The sequence below is a fragment of the Erithacus rubecula genome (assembly GCF_903797595.1).
Source record: "Erithacus rubecula genome assembly, chromosome: 3".
NCBI lineage: Eukaryota > Metazoa > Chordata > Aves > Passeriformes > Muscicapidae > Erithacus > Erithacus rubecula.
In genome coordinates, this window is record NC_136689.1 from 132,049,507 (window position 1) to 132,076,006 (window position 26,500).

Consider the following 26,500-nt stretch of genomic DNA (forward strand, 5'->3'; position numbering starts at 1 on the left):
TGTAGTAGCTATATTTGTTCTTTCCTATATCTCTTCTAATTCATTCTTCATGAAGTTTGGGTAGCTTATGTGAATACATAGGTCGGAATTTGTTAAATTGAATGGGCTTAGAGTTGCTAAGTTAACGTTTTGTGAAATGCTTGATGTTGATTGAATATAGTTTTAAAATTTTGCCAGAGTTCCTTGATTTTCTGAAGTTTGCTTGTAAAGTTTTTGTTGTTTTGATCTTTTGAGAATATCTTGTCAGTATTTCTCCCTTGCATGTAAATCAGGGTATATAAAAAACCCACAAAAATGTAAGCCCCTTTGAAGGACTCGGTGTTGGAGTTCTGGAGTTTTACAGCCATTACATGAGAGTCCAAAATTGAAGTTCATCAAAGTTGAATAACTGTACTAATGTTCATCCCTTCTCTAGATAACATGTAATTAAGCCTAAAAACAAAGTAGTAGGAATAAAGAAAGCTCTGCCATAGGCTTGACCCCTCTGAAATAGGCAAAACTCCTTAGCAGATTCCATTGCTTAACAGAATGATCTTTGTTCCCTGCCTTTGTGTTAGGTTTATGTGTCCAAGTGTTGGCAGTGGCAGGAGTTCAGGGGTGGCATCTGAGAAAAGAGGGGCTGCCCCATCCAAGGTGGATCTTCTGAAGGACACAGCTAAGCTCAAGAAATACTTCCAATGCCTCTGTGATAATATTTTTAAGAAACCAGCTGTGAAAGAGTGAAAAAAATGTGAGAGAAACAGTCCTGTATATACCAAGGTCAAAGGAGAAAAAGAAGGATGAGACACTCCCAGCTTCAGGGCCAAGATTGCCCTGCAGACCATAGAGACCAGGGCGAAGGAATTTGTTTCCCTGCCATGAGGACCATGGTGAAGCAGGTATCCATTTGCATGAAGGACCCCACACCAGAGCAGACTGGGGAAAGCTGCAACCCACGGGGACCCAGAGGAGGGTCCTGTCAGAATCACTATCCATAAAGGATGCACATTGGAACAGGGAAAAGTGTAAAAACAGAGTGGTGCAGCGAGGAGCTATTGCACAATAACTATAACCCTCTATTTCTTTAGCTTTTCCAGACATTATGCAAGCTGAACACCATTTTTAGGGCTTTTATTACCTCAACAGAGACTTATATATTACCAGTCTTAGATAATATTCTGCTCCAATCACCTTTGTTTATCTACTATCTTGCCACTTGACTTTTTCTTTGTGGAATTGATGATGTTAAGCAAATAAATAAGAAAAACATTTGAAGACTCTTTCTGCAGAACATAAAGCAAAGAAGTAAATGAGAATGAAGACAAATGAGCATGAACACAGACTGACCTTTTAAAACTTTCAGCATACAACATCCTGCAGACAAGAACCTCGCTGTGGAAGGTAAGTATACAGTACATGTTCTTACCAGCAATAGCAGAATTATAGAAATTGTTTCAGTGCCTTTCCTTTGAATATCCTCACTTAATCACTTTTTAAGAAAGATGTCTTTCTCTGCAAGCTAGTATAAATTTTGTATAAAAAACTGTTCTTTATAGTAAAGTTTATTGATGAATACGAAATGTGTGTGGCGTTTTTTCCTCTATCTCCATTTCAAATTATATTACACTATCATGTGGAGATGTCTGGATTATAGTCATAGTGTTTTAAAGCATATATTTTATTTCTTTTTTTTTAGGTGGGAAGTTGTTTATTATTGAAGAAGTCTGAGTATAAAAGAAGGGATTTCTACTGAAAAACATGGTATCAAAACTGAGTGAATGCATGAAGAATAATTTGTAATCCCCAAGGGACAGTTACATTACATAAGACTGGGTCACAGGAATGGGTTTGTGGAATATTAACTTGCCTATATTTTCCTTCCCGAAGGCTTTAATAAATTGCTTTTTAGAACTGCACTGCAGTATTACTGGGGGAATAGGTGGCTGTGAATACTTAAGTTCAGCATACACTATACCTTGCCTCAATTAAGATGTATCTCTGAGGATATTGTCTACATAGAAATTGAGAAAATGCATATTGTGTGGTTGGAACCAGACATAAATGAAATCTCTCAGGTACAGCTATCACTATAAGTGTGGTAGCACAATATTCCAAGAAGCAAATGAGGTAGTCCCAGAAAGCTGCATTATAGCACTGTCGTGGCACTTGTGCTATACTGACATGGTAGCTGAACAAGCTACATGAAAACTATCTCAGAAATTTTTAAAGAAATGTTGAATAAATATATTTATGAGATGTATACTACTTGATAGGCAAGATGTACATAAGCAATAAATGTATTCTAAATTGTCAGGTTGGGGACACACAAATATGATACAGATGTTTCATAGAAACAAAGGCACCTATAGCAGAAGAAATAGCTGCTGTTAAGAAAAAGATGTTACTCTGTAGACTGCATCTGCATTCACATGGTAGTGTTTGTACTTGCTCTTTGTCTGAATAACTTCCATTTAATGAATATTTCCTCTTATACTTGCTAAGTAATGCACAGAACTATGTTTTTCTATGATAAATCTTCATGCAGGGGAATATTATTTTACAGAACTGTAGAATGACGTGGATTGAAAAGGATCTTAAAAATCATCCAGTCCCAAGCTGGCTGCCACGTGCAAGGACATCTTCCACTAGATCAAGTGATTCATAGCCCTATTCAACCTGGTCTTGAACATTTCCAGGAGCAGGACACCCACAGATTCTTTGGCCAATGTGTTCCAGTGCCTCATCACCTTCTTCCCAATCTGATGTTTAGGAGAGGATGAGATTTTTATTTTTTTAATCAGCATTGTGTGAAAGGTTTTCTAACCCTCTGTAGATGTTTAAAAATGTAATAGATGTTCCTGAGACATTACAGTTAAAAGCAGTCTGCATACTGCAAAATGGTGTTTGCTTACATCCATTTTTAATGCTGGCAAGAGTCCAAATATTACAGGTTCCTATTCTGCTCAGAATTTATGACTCAATATGGACTATAGTAGGCATGACATGATTTTTGATGCATATGAATAATAGTGTTTTTGATATTTAAGAGTTAATTTGCTGTCATTTTTGTTTCTTCTCTCCTTAATGTGCTTACAGTCACAGTTAAATCCTGCCTTTCATTAAATGTGCCATTTATGAAAAGAATGTTCTGTTACAATGGTTATCAATGTCTTTTAATTATTGATAGTTCAGAATATTTGGGGGTATATACTCCAGCAATCTGCAAATTTTTACATTAAAGCATATTTTTCCTTAATATATGTAGTTGTAATATAATGTAAATATATTTTAACCTGTAATTTCAAATACATATAAAAGCATAGACAGTAACATTACTTAGAAATGTGCTTTATACACAATATTACTTGCTATGAAGGAATGTTATTTAACAGATATATTGTGTGGATCAGTGAATGGCTTACCACCATTATATGATTATGGGGATTTGTCTTTGCTTTCCCTTCTGTGGCCCATCTTTCCATTCTAGAAGGCAAATTTCCCAGGGTAATATGTTAAATTTTATAACTATACTTCAACCTTCAGGTTGATATGTAACACTAAAATTTGCAATATTCTTTGCAAGCACAATGAAAAACAAGGACCATAACCTTAGCTGGTGCAGATAGCACAGGATTTTTCAAGTAATCTGATTTATATCCAGTGAAGATCAGATCATAGCTGGTAGGCTGCTTGAAGCTATGTGTAGGCTGCATATTTCATTACCTTTTTGATGGCTTTTTGGTCCCTTGCACAATAGAGGTAGTAAAAGGAACAGTATTGAATACATATTCAAAATCAAGTGTCATCACTTAGGCAGAAAAACAAATTTGCAAATCTGGAACATTTTTAATTTCTATTAGGAAGGGATTCATATAATGAGAAAAATGAGACTAATGTAAGTTGCTGTGAAATACCATTTTCTCTCTCTTGGAAGACTTCATGATAACAACTTTTCCTCTCCCAACAATTACTGACTGTTGGGCAAAACTTAAAATATAACTGGATATCACTGAAACTTGTGAAGACAAGTTGACTGTAGTAAGCACAAAAGATTCTGAGATAAGAGGGAAAATAACAGAAAGTAATTATAATTTGTATTATCATTAGATAAATTTGCAAGCTTGGATACTACTGGAGGGAATAACTGAAACATGCAAGTTTTCAAATATTTATGCAAGAACTAATGTGAAAAAAAGCCTGTTTCCTTTTGATATATAAACATAGACTAAACTTTATATAAATTCGTATTACCTGAGTCTGGTTCTCAAAAATATTATTGGATGAACCATTTGGTATTTCAAGAGAAATATGATTTATTAAGGTATGCATAGCACAGTCATTATTGTTAGCTTACATGTGTTAAATATAAATAGTTTTTGAATTTCCTGTAATCAGATTGTTTATGATAATGTGAGGAAAAAAATCTCAAAGAATCTGCAGATGCTTAGGGTTCTGACAAACTAGAATTATGAGGTATCTGTGTACTCATTACTCTGCTTGGATCCTCAAGAAGGAGGTGGAGAAAGCATTTTGAGAACAAGGTACATTTTTTTTTTTCTTTAGCACAATTGAACATCTGTCTGGACTGATGAGTGGCTAAAACAAGTAAGTCCTCCTGAAAGGCCTCTTTCTAAAGTAAAAAAGTAAATTCAAGCACAGTTAGCAGAAACACCTAGATTTACCTTGCCCTATGTTAACAGCAGTCAAGAGAGGTATTACTTGATTAATATTTGTCAATAACTGTGACATTCTTATCTTGCTGACTTTTCTATAATCAAGACTAGTATGTTGTAAGCAGAGTCAATACAACTTTTCTGTGATGGAGTGGTGCCAATCTCTAGTATCATTTGAATGAGCAGATACTGACCTCTGTAAATTAGTTGGAGCTGGGAAATAATAGTCTATTATTTCCAGCAGCTTTGAAATTGGTAAGGAAATATCCTGTCTTTTTTTTTTTTTTTTTTTTTTTTTTTTCACTTAACATCAACATTTTCATGGGGAATTCAATAATGCAAAACCTTGAAAATGTATGGGCCTCAAAGTCTTGACTGATAAACACTAATATCTTCTAAAGTTTAGAACAATACATAATTTTGAGGTGTATCTTGTTACTAAGGTAAAATACATCTGTAATACATCTGAGCCTAAAAAACAAGTCAATAATAGCAAATTGAGTTGAGACCATCCTTTGGGCCTAACTGTGTGTCCCACCTCAATGTTTCTACACTTTCTTATCTTGTGATCATCCACTTTGTGTCTTCAAAATACTCTATGCAGTTAAGGTTACATCTCCAAGGCTCCTGGGGCCCTTAAGCTGTGTCATGGGTGTGTTTGAAATCAAATCCAAATGGCTGAGACTGACTAGGCTGATGATCTTACTCCTAAATCTGTTCAAGGCCTCTAAGCAGGGAATTTCCCTATCTAGTAACTTCTGTGGAGAATTGTGCAGTAGAATATGTCAGAACATTGAATTTTGTTAATCCCAAATCACAGTGGGTATTATATCTAATTGAAAACTTAGTGGATGATAAAGGTGAGGCCAGCTCCTTTCATCTTTTAATTACAGGGCATTATAGATTAACACACTTCTGAAATTCAATAAAGATGGGTAATTAAAAAAAATTCAAACAGCTTAATTTATGAGGTCAGGAAATGTATCACATAAAGGTTGGTAAGCAAGTAAATCTGCTTACACTCTGCATGATAAAACTGAAAAAAAAATATTTAACATAGTGTTGCATCTGTAGTGAGATCAAGGCTGACATTCTTCTCTCATGATTGTTTTTCTGTAGCTCAAAGCTACCTAAGGTCCAGAGCCATTACTACACTCTTGACACTATTCTATCTCTCCGTGTTTGTTGGTACTTTCAGTCTTTCAGAGGAATAAGGTAATCTGCTTTGGATTTCCATTGTCCTCACATTTTCCTTTTATTCTGTTTCTATTTGGTTGCTAGTTTATTTTCTAGTCTCTGCTTTTCAGTCTTTCTGGCTTTTCAGTTTTGTTTTTAATAGTCTTTCATCTGGTCATTACACATTCTGTCTTGAACAGTCTAGGAACCCCAAGCAATGCTTAAATTCAATCAAACTTAACAACTGGGGATGTTTGAATGATTTGTGTACTAGGTAAAATAAATGCTGTAGTGTCCAATGGGATGATCCTATCAGAAGATACTTATTTTAGAAGAAAAGATGACTTTATGGATGAAATTTTAAAATTGTCTTAGCACTTGTGTCCTGTGTTTTATTTGAGTGAATCACAAAGCTTATCAAAACAAAGGCAGACTGCTTTTGCCATTATGTATTTGGAATTTGCATATATATGTCAAACAACTTGTGGTGTCTAGTGTGTAATATGCTTGTTCATGTGGAACACAATACATACATTTTTTAGTTTCTGTCCTGGTAACAAAGAAAGATAAAATATAAAACACAAATATAGTTCTGAGTATTACCAGCAAAGTAGATGTAATACCTTTCACATACTAAGGTATCTTCTGACCATATAAACACAAGAATTGCAGAAAATATTCTTTATGTTTTGAGTACATCTACGTGCTGACATCTGTTATAGTCAAACACAAAAGATACTTGTAATGAAACCTATACTGAGAAACTGAAGTTGGCAGAATGGCCTTTAGGTTTTACAGGCATACACACAAACAAATGCAGGAGAATTGTTTGTTTTGACCACACATTTGTCACATGTAGCCTGTAGTCACACTTCTCAAAAGGTAAAAACATTCTCATATATTTAAGCTTAAAATATTTTTGAAAATTTTAACTTTTCAGACATCTTAATGCTTTTCACAAAATTGGATACTTTTCTTTTTTTCCTTTTGAAAGACTTTTCAAATACTTTTGAGGTCTGAACATTCCAGATCTGACCCATTTTTGGGGGTCATGGTCTGACCTAAAAAATCTTTTTTTTTAAATACTAGGAAGAAAATTCTTCTGTTATTTTTGTTTTGGCTTTCATCCTTGCCATTTTTTAGCATCACTGATGGTACTGAACTAAATTTATGGTGTTGGCTACAACTACGTGCTTAAACTTTTTCCTAAGAATTTTTTTCTCAGAAATATTAAGGAAGCCCATTAATGTGATTTTTAGATAAACAAGATGCTGATTCTCTTCCAGTAGTAATGATGCTCTATCTGTATTTATTTCAGAACAATAAGAATGCCCAGAAATAGAGTTATGCATAATAATGAAATTAATCAGTACTACAGTCATGCTTACTGGTACAGAGGTATCTTAACAGCTATTGCTTTTCAATAACATGTTTTTTAAAGAAAAAAAAATTAAAACCACGTTCCTGTCAGGTATAAAAGAATTTCAAAAGACTCAGAATTTTGAATGAAATTGATAGAAACATAAAATCTTATCTGGATAATAGAAGTTCTAAGTAAATAGGTTTCTTCTAAAGACTTTGGGCTACTAGATTGCTCCAAGTACAGACAGCAAAGGGTGTGAAATGTTTTGTAGTTGGTCTCACCTATGGAGAGAAAATTTAAAGTTATTTAGACATTTGTGAAGTAGTGAGTCGTGTTTGGCTTTTTTTTAGGTATGAAGGACATTACTTTTAATTTTAGCTATAAGTGTTCATTGGTTCCTGTATTCTAATAGCTATAGAAAGCAACTAATAGCTATGTTATGCAAAACAGTCCATTTTCATGGATCTTAGGGCAAATTAAAGAACACATGTGGCCCCACAGCTTTTTACAACTCTAGCACTCCAGGAAGAAGCCCAAAGAATATATTTGATTTAGTAACTAACTTTGCTAGCACAGTGAGATGGAAGTGCATAGCTCCTTCTGTCTCTTATGAACTCAACAACAATAATACTGATTAGGTCTCTGAAATAAAAAGTATGTTTTAACTAGGTTTTTGTTTTCTGTTGACATACCAAAGGTTTAATTTCTGTGATTTTCTTCATAAGGTTACCCTTCTCTAGCCCATGTATTGTCAGAAGGATGCATCCCAGCAGCACAGTTTTACATAGCAATTTAACTGAATTGTGAAGATACAGTGGAGAAAGCCTCTAAAGTATAAATTATTTCTGCTCATCAGAATGTTTTTGTTTTTAGCTAATTTGTTATGTTTGAAATTAAGCATGCTAAAAATCTGATAGAGGTGCCCTGCTGCATTTAATCAGATACGGGATTATTTGCTGATGTTAAAAATGGTTGGATTATTAGCTGCCTTTAGGTGTTTCTGAATTGCTAACATTTTCCCAACATATTTGGCAAAGAGCATCTGTTTAGTGATTTCTCTCTGTTTAATGATGATGTAGTAAATCCACAGACCCAAACTGAAAATTCAAATAAGCAAAATATCCACATAATCTACATTTCATGTGTCATAGAAACTGTATTTTATTTTTACAAAAAGATTTCTAAAATACTGTGTTCGAGCTTCTAAAGAGGGAAATTTAAAGTTTGGGACTTCACCATGATTAATATCTAGTTCTATCTATCAATGAATCTATTTCACAGTTGTTTGCATGTTCCTTGACATGGAAAAACATAAAAGTTAAGCTTCAATTTGGAAAGCTGAATTGCTTTATGATAATTTAAAATTTTAATGCTAGAAGAACAAAATGGTACACTTCTTACTTTTGAATTCTTCAGTAAGGAGTCTTCGAGACATCTTCCAATTTCTCCAAGTGGCAAACTGAAAATTCACATTTCTGGAGCAGAATGCATTGTGATTTTCTACCTACCAAAGTTGGAAATAAATAATGGGAAGATTTAAATTAAAAGAGTTAGCATTTTATTTGGACAATATGAAAACACTTATGCCATGCTAAAAGAGTTGTTTTTACTTTCCAAGACTTTTTATGAGAAGTGTCACATTTGTGCTTAGATCTGTAGCACATACCACCAAATAATAAACCGTAATTTAGTTAATTTTATTGTTAGTATGGGAGTGCTGTATTTATATTAATCATAGTAAATATACTATTTTCTTATAAATTGATGACCATTATTTTATTAATTTATAATTGGTACCTGGATTTCTACATGCAGCTATTGCTAAGTGACAAATCAATTGTGTCAGACCTTACCTTAAGACTCTTCACTATTTCATCATTGATTGTTTTCTGGACTTACAGAATCAGAATAGAGAATAATTTATGTTTCAATGACCTGAACACTGACAGGACCCCCAGTTTGTTGTCATCCATAAACCTGATGAGACTGCATTTTGTCCCAACTTCCAGGAGAATAAACAAACTAAAACTGTGCTAGCCCCAGTACTGTGCTGTCTCTGTCAACTGGGGGGCAATTGAAAATTTAACAAATCATAGGAGTCACATCAATTTTCAGTCCATTTTCCATCCCAGTTGACATTTATCTCACCATTTCAACCATTAGAAGAGACTTGAGAGCTCAAAGTCTGCCTAAGTCTGATCAGATTCGAGCATTGTTTTGATATTTTTGCTTCCAAAAATTGATCTCATAGGTTTTCTCAGGAACCACAATCAGATGGAAGTCAACATATAAATTCAAGAATGCAAAATGCCCCATTTCCACCTCTCTGCACTCCCTATTTAATCCAGTAGTTCAGTGGTTAGAAAGCATCTGGAGAAACCAATGATCTTTTGCCTAGAGGAATCTTCTTTTTGCCAGATACACATTCTAAATTATAAACTAATATCCCACAGCAGTGGGAGAGTGGGAAGAGTGCTTACTTTTATTCTTTCAGAAGAAAAGCTAGTTCAATATTCATTTAACAAGCAAAAGAAAACACTATACTGCATTATAATTAGATACCTCCCTCTGAACTAAGGATGTGGATTGTAGTCATTAACCCAGTGCATATATATCATCAGATGTTTTAGTATTCACTTCAGGAAGGGATAGAGCATCAATATTCACTTGCAGGTGAGTTTCTCAACATTGTGTTATAAAGTCATTCATGTGTTTCTTTGCTGGTATGAGAACAGGGGAAGGGCAGTTCAAGGAAGTTCTGAGCTCATGTAAAGGCAAGATTTTGAAGAATTTTGAAGAAACTTATGCTTCTTCAACTTGTTTGAATGGGAAGCTTTCTTTTCTTGGGAGGTGTAGACCTGGACTAATGTAACAGAAGTTTTTGCAGGAACAGAAGTAGGGAGAGCCATTCCAGCTGCTACCTGGAAATGTCATTCACAGAAGGTGTTGCACAAATGATCACACTTCTCTTCACAGCAGAAAAGCTGATTTCCATACCACACAGGCAAAGTTAAGTAAACATATTTTTCCACATGTCATCCTGTACAGCTGTGTACTATGTTGATGCCTGAAGATATTCTTGGGCTACTGAAAGCACTTATTGCATTTGAGAGGTAGAAGATGAGATCATATCAAGTTTACACAAAAGTTAAAAAATAATCCAAACTCCCCTGTAGTCTGAAGAGTTGAGGCAACCACTGAAAAGACACTTTAGATGGGAATGGATCTTACCACTACCTGACTGCAAAGACTATGAATTGTGGCAGTGATCCATTTCTTCTGAACATAACTGCAAAGTGATTAAAGACACTTTTTTATCACCTTGTTAGCATTTCTTACTATCTAACTTAGGCATTTTCTGACTCATTACAGAGATTTTTTAGTGCATGTTCTCAAAACCCTTATCCTTATGTTGAAATAAAAACCTAGGCAGATTCCAACAGACAGAAATCCATACCCTCTTGACAAAAGCTTGGGGCTTTGGCATGTGCTTCCCTAGTCTTGGCAGAACTACGACAAGGATAAATGGATTTCCAACAATTATGTTTTAAGTCTCAAAGTGGTATGATTCTTTCAAATGTTTATTAAATACCGTTTTTTTTTTTTTTTTTTCCCATGTTCCATTGTCCAGATGTCATTCCCTCAATGCATTACTTCTACTTACTTTGAGAAATTGCTTTTGCTTAACTCGTAAGGTGGTGGGCAGCAGGATGGGACTGGGGTAAAAAAGTCCTTCACACTCTAACATCAGGCTCATGATCACCTGAGGAACCTGAAGGCACTTTAGTCTATGGGACTCAATGAAACACATCTCAGAGTCCTGAGAGAACTGTCATTGCCAAGTCACTGTCTAGGATATTTGAAAAGTCATGACAATCAGGTGCAAATCCAGGAGACTGGAAAAGGGAAACATGGTATCCACCTTTTAAAAAGGTAGAAAAGGAGGCCCCTGAGAACTACTGACCTGTGAGTCACCTTTGTGCCTGGGAAGATCAGAGAAAAGATGCTCCTGAAAGCTAGGCTAAGATGCTTTGTGCTAGTTTTGTACAGCCAGGTTTGTGGTAGCAGTAGAGCCACAGAGGTGACTTGTGTGAGAAGATGCTGGAAACTTCCACCGTGTCTGGCAGAGGCAATCCCTGATGACTATGAAGATGGACAGGCTGCTGGCCAGGGCTGGGCCAAGTAGAGATGGTCGTAATGCCTGTGTCACAACATATTTGAGGAGAATTCAAAACAAAGTTTGTAGTACTGTTGTAATTTTCCATCCAAGAGTGAAGTGAAAGGAGAAGCATGAAGGAAAGCAAGATGGCAACACCAATATATGGGAGGATAGTTTGTAAGGATAGGGCAAAAGGCAATTTTCCTCAATGAATTACAGCTGTACTGGCTGCTGAGAAGCAGAGACAGCCTTGCCTGCCCAGTGAGGATGGGAGTTATAAAAGAGTGGGTTAGCTGGCTAGGAGTTGGCTGTAGTGTGCTGCAGTTTGGGGTGGGGTCTGCTGGCTGTGCTGCGAGGAGGAAGGGACATGTGGTGTACATGACACTGACAGACAGGGTGAGATGTTGTGTGAGAGACAGGCAGGGTTAGGTGGCTGGGTAAGGGGCAGATTGGGGTTTAGCCAGTTATGTAGAAGGAAGAAGAAAATTGCAGAGAGAAGGAGGGAAGGAGTCAGTGCTGTGTGGAGCTGCCTGTGGGGAAAGGAATCAGTACTGTATGGAGTTGCCTGAGAGAAGTCATGAGAGGTTCTTAACAAAGAACTGGTGATGGTTCTAGTTGTGTCCATCTTGACATAATTACTACAACAGTGTGAGTGAAGAAGGAGGAGAGGAGGTGCTCTGGGTGCCAGAGCTGCAATTCTTCTGCAAGCTGTGATGAGACCATGGCAAGGCTGCTGTTCCCCTGAAGCCCATGGGGATCCATGGGGGATGCAGAGATCCACCCACAGCCCACGGGGATCCATGGGGATGCAGAGATCCACCCACAGCCCATGGATCCATGGGGATACAGAGATCCACCCACAGCCCATGGGGATCCATGGGGGATGCAGAGATCCGCCCACAGCCCACGGGGATCCAGGAGGGATACAGAGATCCACCCACAGCCCATGGGGATCCAGGAGGGATACAGAGATCCACCCACAGCCCATGGGGATCCAGGAGGGATACAGAGATCCACCCACAAGCAAAAAGCACAATATTGTTTCTAGTGTTAAGGCCAAATTATTTCAGAATCATTAAGTTCACTTAAAACTGCGTGATCTTCCTTGTTATGGTCTCATTTTCAAAGGAAGCAGGATACATACTAATTTCCATTTTTTGCAATTTTTGACAAGTGTGTACAGTATTTGCAATGATATAATGTGACTGTTTATCTGCACTTTGAAGAGTACAAATATTTACACTGTTTTCCAAGCATCATCTTTATTGGCAAGGGTAATGCTCTTGCTAACTGAATAATATCTAATGTGAATCTAATATTACAGGATTTCATCAAAATTCACAATATCTGGCCTGAATCTGATATTTTAAAAGATAAACCTGTATTTTCATATATAGCTCCATCTAGCCCAGCAAAAAATGTTTTTTGAGCTTTGGGGCATTGTTGCCAAAAAATATTTAGGAGTGAGTACAATTAAGTATTTTTCTGATTATCTGGCATTCTTAAAGAAAACAATCAATTTCATTTTCTTTAGAAAATGAAACACAAAGTTATTTTAATATACAAATATTTTTCTTGTTTTAAAATAAACTTGTTTATCCTCATTTACTTATTGATATTTCTTTGCTGCAACTTCTAGATTATAGTTAGCTGCTTGTCATAATGCATGTGTGAAATCACTGCTGCTGGAAGCAGTGGAATCCCTAATATAAAATTAAATGTAAAGAATTAAATTCATTAAAAGAATCAAATTAAATTAATTAAAATTAAATATGTGAAACAGAAATAGTAAAAATAGAAACGAGAAACAAAGCTGTGCAAATAATAACAAAGAATTACAAATATATACAGTAGAGGGAATTAAGTCTGTTCTTACATGTTACAGTAACTCTATGAAAAACCCAACCTAACACAAACCCCAAATAAACTAAACCCCACAAGTACAGTAAAAAGATCAAAAACTTAAGACTGTAAATTACTTGACTAATTTAGAAAACCACTATTCTGGGAGGTAGAGAGAGCACTTCTATCTCTCTGACTTCCAGTTCTGCAAACTCTAAACATGCCAGTAATGACATTGCTTTAAGCATTCTTCATTAGCTGAATAAAAAGTGTGATAAACATGTACCTTTCACTCTGTCATTATTATATTGTTTAATAACATGTAGTTAATTTTTAAATATTTTAAAATGATGCATATGAAAAATATATCCATATGTTTACATATATAAATACAGAAAAAAATATACATGAAATTTTACTATTTCCATGTTGCTTTTTAGTCCTTGAGAAATCATAAAATATGACAGTAAAAATTATGTGTGCCAAAAAAATTACTATAGATTACTTGAACAACGCTTGGGGAAAAAAACAGTGATAAATTTTAAAAGAAGACTAATCTATATCTGAAGTAAATCTTGAAGATTAAAGATCATTTTCTTTCTGAAAATAGATGCTCCAAAACATTTTAGTGTTGTCATATTTAAGAAAATAGAAATGTCTCATGGGGAAATAGCAATATTCATGTTGAAGGAGCACACAGTTTCACCATGTGGGTGGTGGCTGCAGTTAGGCACAGCCAGCAGCATAAGTGGAGCCATCTTTTGATGATGGATATCAGGCTCTAAGAAACACCACTGAGGTTTGGTTAAACATGCAGAACTGATTCCTGGTATTCTCCATGGTGCAGTTGCATGTCTTGTAGTATCATGAGCAAATGTTATTCAAGACCATCAGCACGAAAGTACAGCTACATGTTTTAGATCTTTTGCTTGGATGTTAGAAACAAAGAAAATCAATTACGTGGCAGAAAGGGTCTGTGAAGAGTATGACCAGACTCAAAGAAAACACATCTGTAAAAACCAAGTTTTCTCTCTTTTTAACCTCACTGACATTATGTCCCAAGGCATCTCTCAGTACACGAGCTGGATTTGTCCATGAGATACTATATGGCTTGGTACAGTATGACAAGTGGATGAAAAGAAGCCTTTTTCCTCCTATTTAAGGATCTCCTTCTAGCGCATGCATGGTATTTCTTCTCTGGAAATTTGACCTTTCACTTTTCCAGTGAAGCTGGAAAATCATACCACTGTAAATCAAGAATTATTTCACTGGACTATTAATTTGTCTGGCTGTGTAGTGGAAGATGGATGATTAGGAAATAATTGGAAGTGCCCTTTTGCCTGAAAACCTTAGCATTTTCCTAAATAATTTGTATTGTTCTCACCTTACATTTGGGATCATCATCACTATTTAATTAAATTAACTGTGAAACTCTGGTGGTTGCATTCATTATCTAGTGGGAAGTGAATGAACTAAGGAAGAATTAGGTATCCATACCTTTCTATTCTTTCCCTGTATGTGGTCATACTTTTTTTTCTTATATAAAAATTTTAGCATATGGCTATCAACCTTATACTACAGAATAAAATACCTTCTATATATGTTATATCAATTAGCTTTGGATCACTGAGTGTGAAGTGAGTCTTGCTTCACAGACCCATTTGAGATCTCTCTTGTTCTTGTAAAATATTGAGTTAATATTTTTTCTATAATTTAATAATTAATTTTAGGTAAAAGGTATTGTGCTAGATTAATCATATTAAAATGAAAATATTTTGTTTTTCATATCAGCATTTTGAAACTTCGCTGTTGCCAAAATGTATTCTGTAAATGAGAAGACCTGCTTTTCCACATCACTAAGCAAAGAAAAGATTGGTTATATTTTCTTCCATAATTACCAGACCCGAATAAGAAAAGAAATGCAAAGATATTTGGCAGTGATCGAAGAGAAATAAAATATATTAAGAATATTTAGAAAAACTCTGCATAAATGAGAGCAATATCTATGGTACTAATAATAAAAGAAGGAATGGTTTAATTGTAGTACAATTAGAAGCAATGGTCTGTACTAATTAAACAACTAGATTCTGGAATTTCAAAGGATTGTCACAAATAAATTGACAGTTTCAAATATTTTTCCATTGATGCATAAAGTTTCAACCATTAAAACCCTCCACCTTATATATATATATATCCTGTCCTTATTCTTATTTTAACTATTAAGGAAATAAAATTATTAGTGAATATTTGACCTGGTTTTGGCCAGGACATGGTTAAATTTTTTGTAATAGCCAGGACAGGCCAGGACCATGATATTATTAGATTACCACCTCATGCCAATAATGGGGGCAGGGGAAAGGGACTCTCCCTTCTGAGGGGAAGGGTGTTCTCACTGGTCAGGAGAAGAGGTGGTGAAGAAGAGCAGATCTGTGTTTGTTTACTGTTGAAGGCTTTCCATGTAAATAATTCCTTTGTCTTAAACCCTTTGTATTGATATTGTTACTGTCATTATTTTTTTGTTCCCTCATTGTTGATTCCAGCTGTGTTCTTATCTCAAGCTGTGATCTTTTGTGTTTCTGCTTGGAGGAGTGGGAGTGAGCAGTGGTGTGGTTTTAGAGGGAGTGCTAAATTGGAGAATCCCATTCCAGAAACCAGATAATACTGCAGATTCTGTCTGTAGATCACAAATTTTATCAGCTTGGGCAATTTTAATGGCTGGGAAGGGTATAGAAATAGAATTGCCTGTGATAAGAATATTGATCAGCCCATAGGGAACAGAGTGAAATTTTCATAGTCTGTTTTTTAGATTTATGTCTGACGTTAAGTACAGGTGATTGCAGAACTGGAAATACTCATGATGATGGAACAGATAATAAAGGTTAAATTTAGTACAAAAGCATTATTTTCTTAAGAATGACTTATTAACAGGAATAAAACTTACATGAACTTTTTCTGGTAGCATATTCAACTCGGGAGATAAACTAGAAAGAGACCTGCATGTAGAAATTTATCCCTTTTGAACCACTATTTCTTCAATTACATGTAAAATACCTATTACAATAATATTTATGATACCCTAAAGACACAATGAAAGATGGTTTAATGAGTGTAAATTTAAAATCTACCTTTCTTTTTGCAAAGGATACAGTGCTAATAAGGGCACTGTAAATTTTAGTGCAAGGAACACCCTTATGCCTACATGAGGATGGAAGTACAGCCTATTCAGCCTTCTTGCACTGCACTTTTTGAAATATTTCAGGAACATTCCTTAAATTCTTATGTTGCTTAGATCTCAATTTGATTTATTCTTTCATTTTCTTTTAAGAGTTGTTTTTATGGTTTTTGGTTTGGGAAATTTTGTTTTTTGTTTCTTGTTTTTTTTTTCTTTGATTGGTTTGTTGTGGTTTCTTTTTTTTCCTGTATCTCAAACAACTTTCCTTTTATTTATAGTTAGAACTGTACTCTGCTGTTCATTAAGTACCTGCAGTTAGCACCAGCCAGTGATTTGCTAGAATAATAAGCATAGAATAAACACTTAGTACAAGAGATGTGAATATATATAAATGTGACATTGGAAATCTACATTCTTGCGATTGATTACTTTGTAATGTGCCTCTGTTACATCATCATTTGAAACATTTTCTCTAAAGATAAAGAAAGAAAAAAGTCAGAGATTTTCTAAAACTTTAATTTTCATGTAGCTGAAACAAACTTTTTGTGTACTGTTTATATGTGAAAATAAAAATATACAATATGAATTATTAGTCAAAATCAAGCCATTACATTTAAAATGTAATATAGCTCAAAACTAAATGTTCTCATATTTTAGTTTACCCTTGTAAAAATGCTCTGTTCAGTATTTTATGAATAAGTCAAAAGCTGAATATTTATTTTCATATTATTCTATAACACTTAAATATGACATATATATATATATATATATATATATATATATATATATATATATATATATATATATAATTTTACATAAATCTGTGCCCATAAAATTATGTCTATATTTGGCCATACACTGTTAGATCCTCAAAAGCTTGTTTACTGTGGTACTGGTTGGGTATGCACTGGAAATATGCTATTGGTAAGAACTGCAGTATTTCAAACAGTTCTGTTCTGTTTGAACAGGCCAAGCAATTTTCTGTTATTTCCTGCTATTTTATTCCCACTGGAATAAAAGGAATGTGAAAGCATTTATTCTGACTGTCCCTTTTAATTTGTGTCTATATATTAATGTCTCAGAGTTTCCAGCTATTTCATTCAGAAATGTTTTTGTGTTTACATTTCTCCAGTATTATCATTATAACATGATTATTTCATACTGGATTCAGGTTTACCTTAATCATTGCATAAAGGGCTACATAAGATTTTTGTAATTTGGCTGAATATCGTTGGGAACCAGGGAAAAAGCAGCCTTGAAGCCTTGAGTTTCTCAGGCTTTCACAAGGATAAGAAATTCTAACAATAATTATACACCTGCAGGGTGCATGAGAGCTGTGTGGATGTCTCGTGATATTTTGTAGAAAGTATGTTTTCAGAGAGGTGTTGCCTTCTTGGACCAATGAGTCTTTTCTATTTTGTTTTTCACATACTACCCCATATATATATATATATATGTGTAGTGTTTAAATAAAGTTCTCTCTTTTGCTTCTCCATTGCACAAGGAACTATGCTGCATTGTCCTTTTCTCTGCTCTCCTATAGCCTAAAATGCAACAGCAGAAGACCAACTTTCCTAGAAAATGCACTTGCTGTTCAAATTTGGACTAAAAATTAAAGAACCATAGTTCGATGCATTAAAATGTTTTGGTAATCATTCTTTTACAATTTCTGGAACAAAGGTCTTGAAAAAACATTTTTTCTGATGTCTTCCTTTTAGCTTCTCTGGCAAACTAAATTTGCTAACTGTAAGAAGAAAGAAATATTAGTATAACTATCTTAGCAAGATAAAATATTCAAAAAGTTTATAAATGCAGGTTCTGGCACTATATTTTTGAGAAAAAAAAAAATTAATAACCTGGTTCTGTTGCAATGCAACATGAATGGTGGCATTCTTAATAGGAAAGAAATAAAATGGAAAAAAAACTGAAAAAGATAAATTGTATCATTTTGGGAAAACATAACTTTCCAAATTAACTTTAGTCTCATGTTTATAAAACAATTTAACTAAAACATTACCTTAAACTAAATTGTTAAAAGAAAGAATAGGTGTGTGATTTTGAAAGTGTTTCCTGCATAGATTAGGAGAGAAAATATTCTACACACAGAGTTTAATTGCTTCTCTGAATGACTTGTAATAAATTCTGCAATATAAACTGTGAACAGTGTAGCCATTCCAAATTTTTTCATTCTATTTTTACTAGATAATAGCATTTCACAGTTTTCAAACTATGACTTCATTTTGAAAATAATGCAAGCTTCTGATGCAACACACTTCTGGAGGCTGGTCACGTTGTAAGTGATAGAAACTATAACACAATAGGGTAGCTGCTCAGCAGCTGTCTAAAACTACAATGATGATTTATTCAAGAAATGATAAAAATTAACAGTTTGCAACCTGTTGTTCTTTTTTACTTTTATGTTATTCAATTTTCTGTTCATTTGAACAAACTTGATTTAATTTAAGAAGTTTTAATTTATCTCAGAATTGAGAAACAAAATTAAGAGGCAGCAAAGTTAAAAAACATGATGTTTTTAACTAAGTGTTAAAAAAAAGTTGATTTACAGCCTCTGACAGGCAAATCACTTCACCCTTTTTTAATTCTCACTGTTTGCCTGTGTTGTTAATTTTTAAGTGAGTTTCTCTTACTGTGTACAACAGAATGCTATAACATGGTAGGTATTTTTTTGTCATCCAGAAATTAGTTCAAAAAAAATTGAAAAAAGGCATCAAATAAAAAGATGAATTATATATGAGACATAAAATCACCTAGCATCCTCAATCTATCCACATTCTGTTAAACAGAGTAGATTAAAACTTGGATGAAGATTGGTATGCATCTCATTTAATAAATGTCTTAATTATAATTTTCTTTTTTAAAGGAAAACAGAGAACAACAAGGTAGTCATAACTGTAATGTATGGCAAAAGTTTGCCAGAACTGAATGATATTAGTATGTAAAGAGAAAGAACAAATAGAGTGAGAAAACAAGTTTGTAAGAAAAACTAAATATCCCAAAACATTTTGGAGGTGATCTAGGTTGTCTTGTATATGAGCAGAAGAGAGCCCTTTAAGTGGTTGTCTTTTTTTTTTTTTTTTCTTTTTTTTATGAGCAACTATCCTGGTTTTGTCTGGGATAAGTTTGGTTTTCTTCTTAGTAGCTGGCACAGTGCTGTGTTTTGGATTTAGTATGAGAAAAATGTTGGTAACACAATGATTCAGTTGTTCCTAAACAGGTAAGGTCTCTGAATCAAGGGTGCTTCAGTGTCTCATGCTCTGGTGGTCTGGAGATGCACAAGGAGATAGCATAGCTGGGACAGATGAAGCAGACAGGCCAAAGGGATGCTCCTCACCATGGACTTCATGCCCAGTACATAAACTGGGGGTGGTTGGCTGAGAGGGGCTAATCACTGCTGGGGGATGGGCATCTGTCAATGGGTGATGAGCAATTGCATCAGCCATCACTAGTTTCTCTTGGGTTTTCTCTCTTACTCCTTCTTTTTTTTTTTTTTTTTTTCCTTTTTTTAATATTTAGTGTTCTTACTTGTAGTATTCTTGTACTTCATTTTTTTTGAATTGCTAAACTCTTCTCGTCTCAACCTATGAGTTTTACTTTCTTTTCCAATTCTTCTCCTCATCCCACATGGGGTGTGGAGGGCAGTGAGTGAACAGTTGCATGGTACTGAGTTGCTGACTAGGATTCAACCAAACTGGAACATAAAATTGAAAAATATTAAAACTGCAATGATACTAGAAAATATCAGTACTATCATTGATGTATTTGATAGATTAAGAATATTATTACAGTTGGTTGAGATATGAGTTTAAAGAAGGCATTAAATAGATTTAATAACCCATTATATATTTTATTTTAAAACAAACTTTTCAATGACTTTAAATAACTAAGAAGTGTCTCAATAGAAAGAAACAGAATACCTGTATATATATTCTTAAATGTTATTAGCTATTTTAAACAGAAACTGAAACACTATTATTATTCCTTTATTACAAAGACAGACGAAGGTTATAAAACTGAAAGCTAAAATAATTTTCCTTTCTATCTCAGCATTCCTTTGAAAATCTATCTGAATTCAAAAATGTGCAGACTGCCTAAATGGCATAACTGGTACATTTTGGAAATAATAATGAGGTTACAGTAAAAAAAGTAGAAGAAAATAATCCGCAAAATTTATTGTCTGGCCATCAAATGATTTCTTTATATTTTATCAAGAACAAACTTATATGCTCATGATCTTCAAACAGAACAATTTGCTTTTTTTGGACCTGCAGTGCAGTGCTTTGGTATACAGTACTCTCTTTGGTGTCAGAAATAAGTCTTTCAAAATCCTGCCTCCACAGCATGTGCTTTTCCAGACAGTTTATCATTTCCCACAGTTAATCAATCTTCTAGAAATGATATAGCTATGAACACTCCCCAGGAACTTTATAGGTATGATTCTCACATGTTGAACTTGTTTGCCATTGTTCCTCCTGCCCACTGTGCCTGCTGTGCTGAAGTTATTTCAGTCTTGCCCCTGGGACTCAACAAATGATCTGAAACAACTGAGTAAACTGAACAGCTAAAAAAAAATTATTTCTTGAAGTTCCAGGAAAGATTGGTAGTAGTTTGAAAAAAAATGCTTGCTTTGATTTTTTCAACAACTCAATTCCTTATTTCCAGGCAACATTTTAATTTATTTTTTAACTTATAATAAAATGGGGTCTTGGTGTTTTACGTGAAATAACTTCCTTGTTATATTTGGTTTTAATAGATATCTTGGAGACATGTTGGTAGAATCCCACAAAATTAGGGGTTATTTTGTTTGTCTCAGTAGCCAGTGGCTGTAAATCCAACCAAGGACAGTTATAGCAGAAAAGAACTGTTGGTAATAGATCTGTTGGTATCAATATGCCATGTGAAAAAACTGGAGTTTTGATTAGAGATGGGGGCCAGTACAGCAGCACTTCTCTGGGACTTCCTTTGTTCTAGACAACAGGGAGACAAGAAAAAGAAAAAAAAAACCAAAAACCAACAACAACAACAACAAAAACAAAAACAAAACAAAACAAAACAAACAAAAAAAAAAAAACAAAACAAAAAAACCCCAAAACCCAACAACAACAACAACAAAAAACAACAAAAAAAAAGACAACACAAGAGCAGCAATGAGGCCACGAAGCAACAGCATGGGCTGTGGAGAGGGATCAAGACTACAAAAGACCCCTGAAACCTTCTGACCTCTTTCCAGAATGGACTGAGCACAATAACTAATCTGCATAGAAAGTGAGGAACATCTCTTCAGGGTGGAGAAACCTATTCATAAGAAAGAATCCATCCCCAAGCCCAGGTGGTGCTGGGGTGCTGAACATCTCATTAGCAGGATCAATGCTGGCATCCTCTCCTTCCTCTCCCCCTACTCCTTTATCCAAAATTCTCTTCCACATGCTTATATAGTGGGCCAGGGACTAACATAAATTTCCAGGTCAAGTGTGTAATTCACCAATAAAATATTCTAATTCTGGATCCTCGGACTTCTGTCATTCCTTTTGACCATTAGCATTTACAAATGTTAGGTAGTTTCTTCTTTCTTAGGGGTGAGATGTCTTAATTCCTTGCATATCCTAACTTTAAGTTTCAAATATCTGGCCCTATCTGGTTTTGCCATTAATATATAATCACCTTCTCCTAGTTCTGTTTCTTTTGTTCTTCAATGAAAATGGGAACCTATAATGATAAGTTAACAATTACACACAAAAATATCTCAGTTTAAGAAATTACTCTTTCTGTCTCTGCTACTCAACCACTACGTTTCACCTCATCCAGAACTAAATTCCAAAATGAGTAGCTAGGTTGGCCATGAGAGTATAAAGTATTTTACAACCAATTCAAATCAAACAGTAATGCCTTGATTTGAATAAGAACTACTCCTTGTCAAGAAGAGTTAGTGGTACTTAAATTTGCTTCATCAATTAACTGGCATATCAAAAAAGAGGAATATTGTTCAAAAGTGATTTACTGTTGAGTGCAGGCACCCCAAATGGTCTTCAATATGAACTTTGAAAATTAACCTTGAAGATGAATTGTGAAAATCTCTTACAGTATTTTTCACTCTGACCTCATACAAAAAAATACATACTTAGATATTCCCTTTTCTGTAATTAATATTATCCAAATTTAAGTTCAATTTCAGATGTTTGTTGCAGGAGTATCTCTACTAATTCCATTGTCATTATTTCTATTTCTTACCTGAACAAGAAGACTCTTATGATTACCATAGCTTTTTTGAAGGCAGTTCTACATAAGCAACATGTTGAACAGAAACACATAAAATTACTTATTTTTCTGTTTATTTTTTCCTCAAGATCTTCCAGTGTAATTATTTTTTAGATAATTTTCTTTTCCTGTTTGTAAGTATTTATCACCTTTTAATATCCTGGAGATATTTGCAAAATACCTTAAGGCAATAGTTCAATTTAGGTAATAGTTGGTGTATTGTTCTTTTCCATATCACTAATGAAGATGTAAACATATCTAGCATCTGTCACTACAGCATTCGCAGGGAAAATCCATTCAAATCAATTCAGTTGTTGGAGGACTGTAAATGCCAATTTGTGGTATCTTTCAATCTGTAAAGCAAGTTAACATTATTATTATTACAGCAAATATCTTTGTAATATATATCAGCATTATTTCTCAAATGGTTTGACTACATTTATTTCATTCTGCTGGCAGTTCTGTAATTGCATTTAGAATCCTACACCTTGTTCTCTTAGGCCACGGTGGTTATACCTCACAGTTTGTTTTCAGTGGAGTTTAATAATTTGGGAGGAAGATTTAAATATGAAAATGCTAAAATGCTAGTATTACTTTTAACTAAAAATTTAAGTTATTCAATTTTTCAGTTATTAAATTATTAAGTTTTCAGATGCACAGGAATTTTACAGAGGCATTCAAATAATTGTCATGTACACTAAATGCATCATCTACATCCATTTTCATCAGGAATATGATAATTTGGCTGGATTGAATTTAGATTGTGAAAGTATATTCACTAGGTTTAAGAAGAGTATCAGCTGGACTTGCACAAGGCAGAGAGGAGGCAATAGAAGGCTTAGAAAAAGATAAATCATATTTGATTCTTCCCAAATAACCAAACAGGTGAGTATGGTGTCTCTGACTAACACATTGTCAGAGCAAAAATGTGTCAGTAAACTGGGATATTTCATGTGGTTTTTATGAAACTCATATTTTTAAAAGACAGTGGTTTCACTTTGTTACTGTCACATCTGCTTTGAAAAGGTAGTCTTTGCCTGTGGCTCTTGCCATATTGGTGACTAAAGAAACTAAAACAAAAAGAACACCAGAATTCATTGTTCCTTTTTCAAAGAGAGATTCAGAAAGGATATGTCTATAAATTGTCCTAGAACATAACCCTTCTACACCCAAATTCATTTTGATCTCTTTGTTACATAAAGCAGTCTGTTTAATGTATCTACCACTGAGCTGCTTTCTGATGATCAGTGTAGTGTTTCAAGACTTTTTTTCTTTTTTCTCCCGTGTGAAATAAATGTTGATTAACTGGTATAAGGACCAGGCATAAAAGTACTGGAGCAAGCCTAGACTTTATTTCCTTGAACTGAGTCACTTGATTAGGATGGAAATGCTTAATCACTCTAACATAATGCACAAGTAGCAGCATCTGAACCCAAATGCATTTGCCACAACTAGTTCGGAGTCTCCCAGTATATGAAGTGCATTTGCCTTTTGTAAGAAAGAGCACATCTGTTTCCCTATTTTTTCCTCTAAACTGTTTATAAACTGTGCTGAGCTACTTCTGTCAAGACTGGGTAAGACTCAAGTGAGGCAACAATTGAATCCTATTATTTTGGTATAATAACTCTTCTTTCCCTCTAGCGAATCTTATCAGTCTCTCCCAGTCACCAGTGTCAGTTAGTGTTAGCAGCAAGAGGCACATTTTCCACATGGTATGCAGACCTCTCCAGCAGACTTCTGCAGCATAAATCTGTGTCGCATGAGTTATTCTCCAAATCAATAGCCAGAAGACATGAGAGCTTTAAATATTAAGGCAGTTATGTCAGCACACTCCATCTCAGCATGAAAGCTGAGAGCCTGACAGGTTTGGCTCTCTGTGGTCTCCAGCCACTTTCTCACGTATGCACAAATTTTAAAGTGGTGGGTGTTTTGTTTCCTAATTTGTTTTGTTTGGGGTTTTTTGCATACTTTCTTTTTGCACAAGAGCTTTCTGTATTGTCTCTGTTTTCTGTTGCCTTCTTCCTAGTAATTCTTGCATGTAATGGTCCAGTGTTTCCTCTGGAGAAATTTCTATGAGCAGATAATCACAGAATCATAGAATGGCATGGGTTGGATGGGAGCTTAAAGATAATCTAGCTCCCAACCCTTGACATAGACCAGATTGATCAGAGCTGCATCCAATTTGGCTTCAAAAAATTAAAGGAAGAGACACAAAGTTGATTATAGGGCTGGAATACCTCTCCTACAATGGTTTTGATTTGTTAAATCTGGATTTTTCAGTTTTCAGGGACAACTAATCTAAAAGGAGCCCACAAGAAAGCTGGAGAGGGACATTTTACATGTGCATGTAGTGAGAGGACAATGGGAATGGCTTGAAACTAAAAGAGAGTAGGTTTAATTTAGATATTACAAAGAAATATCTATTTTCTAAATATATCTAAATATTCTTTGCTGTGAGGACGATGAGGCACTGGAACAGCTTGCTCAGAGCAGTTGTGGGTAATTGTGAGAGAATTGGAAAGAAAACAGAAAGAAACTTCAAAGCTGCAGCCTGAGAGTAGTCAATATTGTCTCATTCTTACATTTTATTTCTTTTTTCTGAATGAAAGATTAGAAACTTTTAGCCATCTGTATTTGAGGCTATTTCTCTCCTTGTATGTGTGAAATCTACAACTTATTCAAAGAGTTTCAAGTCTCTTGTTTTTCTTTTTTATTAATATATATTTGGGTTGGTTTTTTTTAATGGAATAAATAATGCAAAATTTTTCCAACCAGTTCTAAATTGCATGTAGGTCAATAATTTTTGGATAAGAGATTAGTTGTTTTGGTTTAATTTTATTTTTAAACAAATGACTACTTACATACATTCCTTTGTACATAAATACCCTCTTTCTAGACCTTTTTTAAGATAAGTAAATTTCAAATAAATATTGATGACAAAATAAAATTCTTGATAAAATATCTTCCCATTAAAGAATTCTCTGACAAAACCTTTGTACATGTGGTTTTCTCATTATATTTTCTACACCTTTTCAAAAAAATATTTAAGCTTCTTCTCATAAGCTATGAGAACTGTTGGAGTGGTTTTGGTGCATCTTAAACATGGAAAAACACTTCTCTCTTCTCAGAAAACTTATTAAAATCAACTTGACTGCTTCTTTCATCAGGTAAACTTACTATAAACAAAAGGAATGCTTAAGCATGCAAATAGTCAGATCTCAACCAAAACAATGTATAAGGACTCTGAGACATAAAGCAATTACAGTACAGATGCTTACACTATCATAACTCTAAAACAAAAATCTAGAATACCAAAAAACTGAAGTCTTTCTCAGGGTCCTTCTGCATTTCCTAAAATGGTAATTATTTATTCCCAGGTCTGCTTTCCTTGATAGACAGTTGGTTTCATTCTGATACTCAGTTTTACTTTTCTTAAGATTACACTCTGTAATGTTTGGGTATGTTGAACTTAATTGCTAAATGATTGCCATTTAATAGGTAATTAATTGGGACTGCCTTAACTACATTAATAATACACACCAGATATTAACAGAGGTATTTGAGTTAAATTTCTAAATTTCATTTTAAGTATGTACAGGATTAAGTGTCCAGCTGCTTTAGGAAAAGGAATCATTAGACAGTCCTGATGACCACAGTTTTGAAACAGGTGGCTATAAATAAGTGAGTTCCAACACACAGAATTCTTTTTTTCATTTAACTTTGTTTGTGAATGTACATGTCTAGGGACACGTTTAGATTGGAGTAATTCAAGGACTGTATGTGGCATGGAATGCAACATTATTGCTTTGCCCTGTTGACACTGGTTATGACAAGAAATAACCAAGCATCCCCAATAAATAGGT

General features: G+C 34.5%; 1 long non-coding RNA gene across 1 annotated transcript; it reads left to right on the forward strand.

Annotated features, from left to right (window-relative positions):
* The first annotated feature begins 838 nt into the window (after window positions 1–838).
* Window positions 839–1,895, forward strand: LOC306800617. Its single transcript, XR_013773877.1, has 2 exons — window positions 839–1,380; window positions 1,676–1,895. It is a non-coding gene; the product is annotated as an uncharacterized lncRNA (long non-coding RNA).
* Window positions 1,896–26,500: the final 24,605 nt, after the last annotated feature.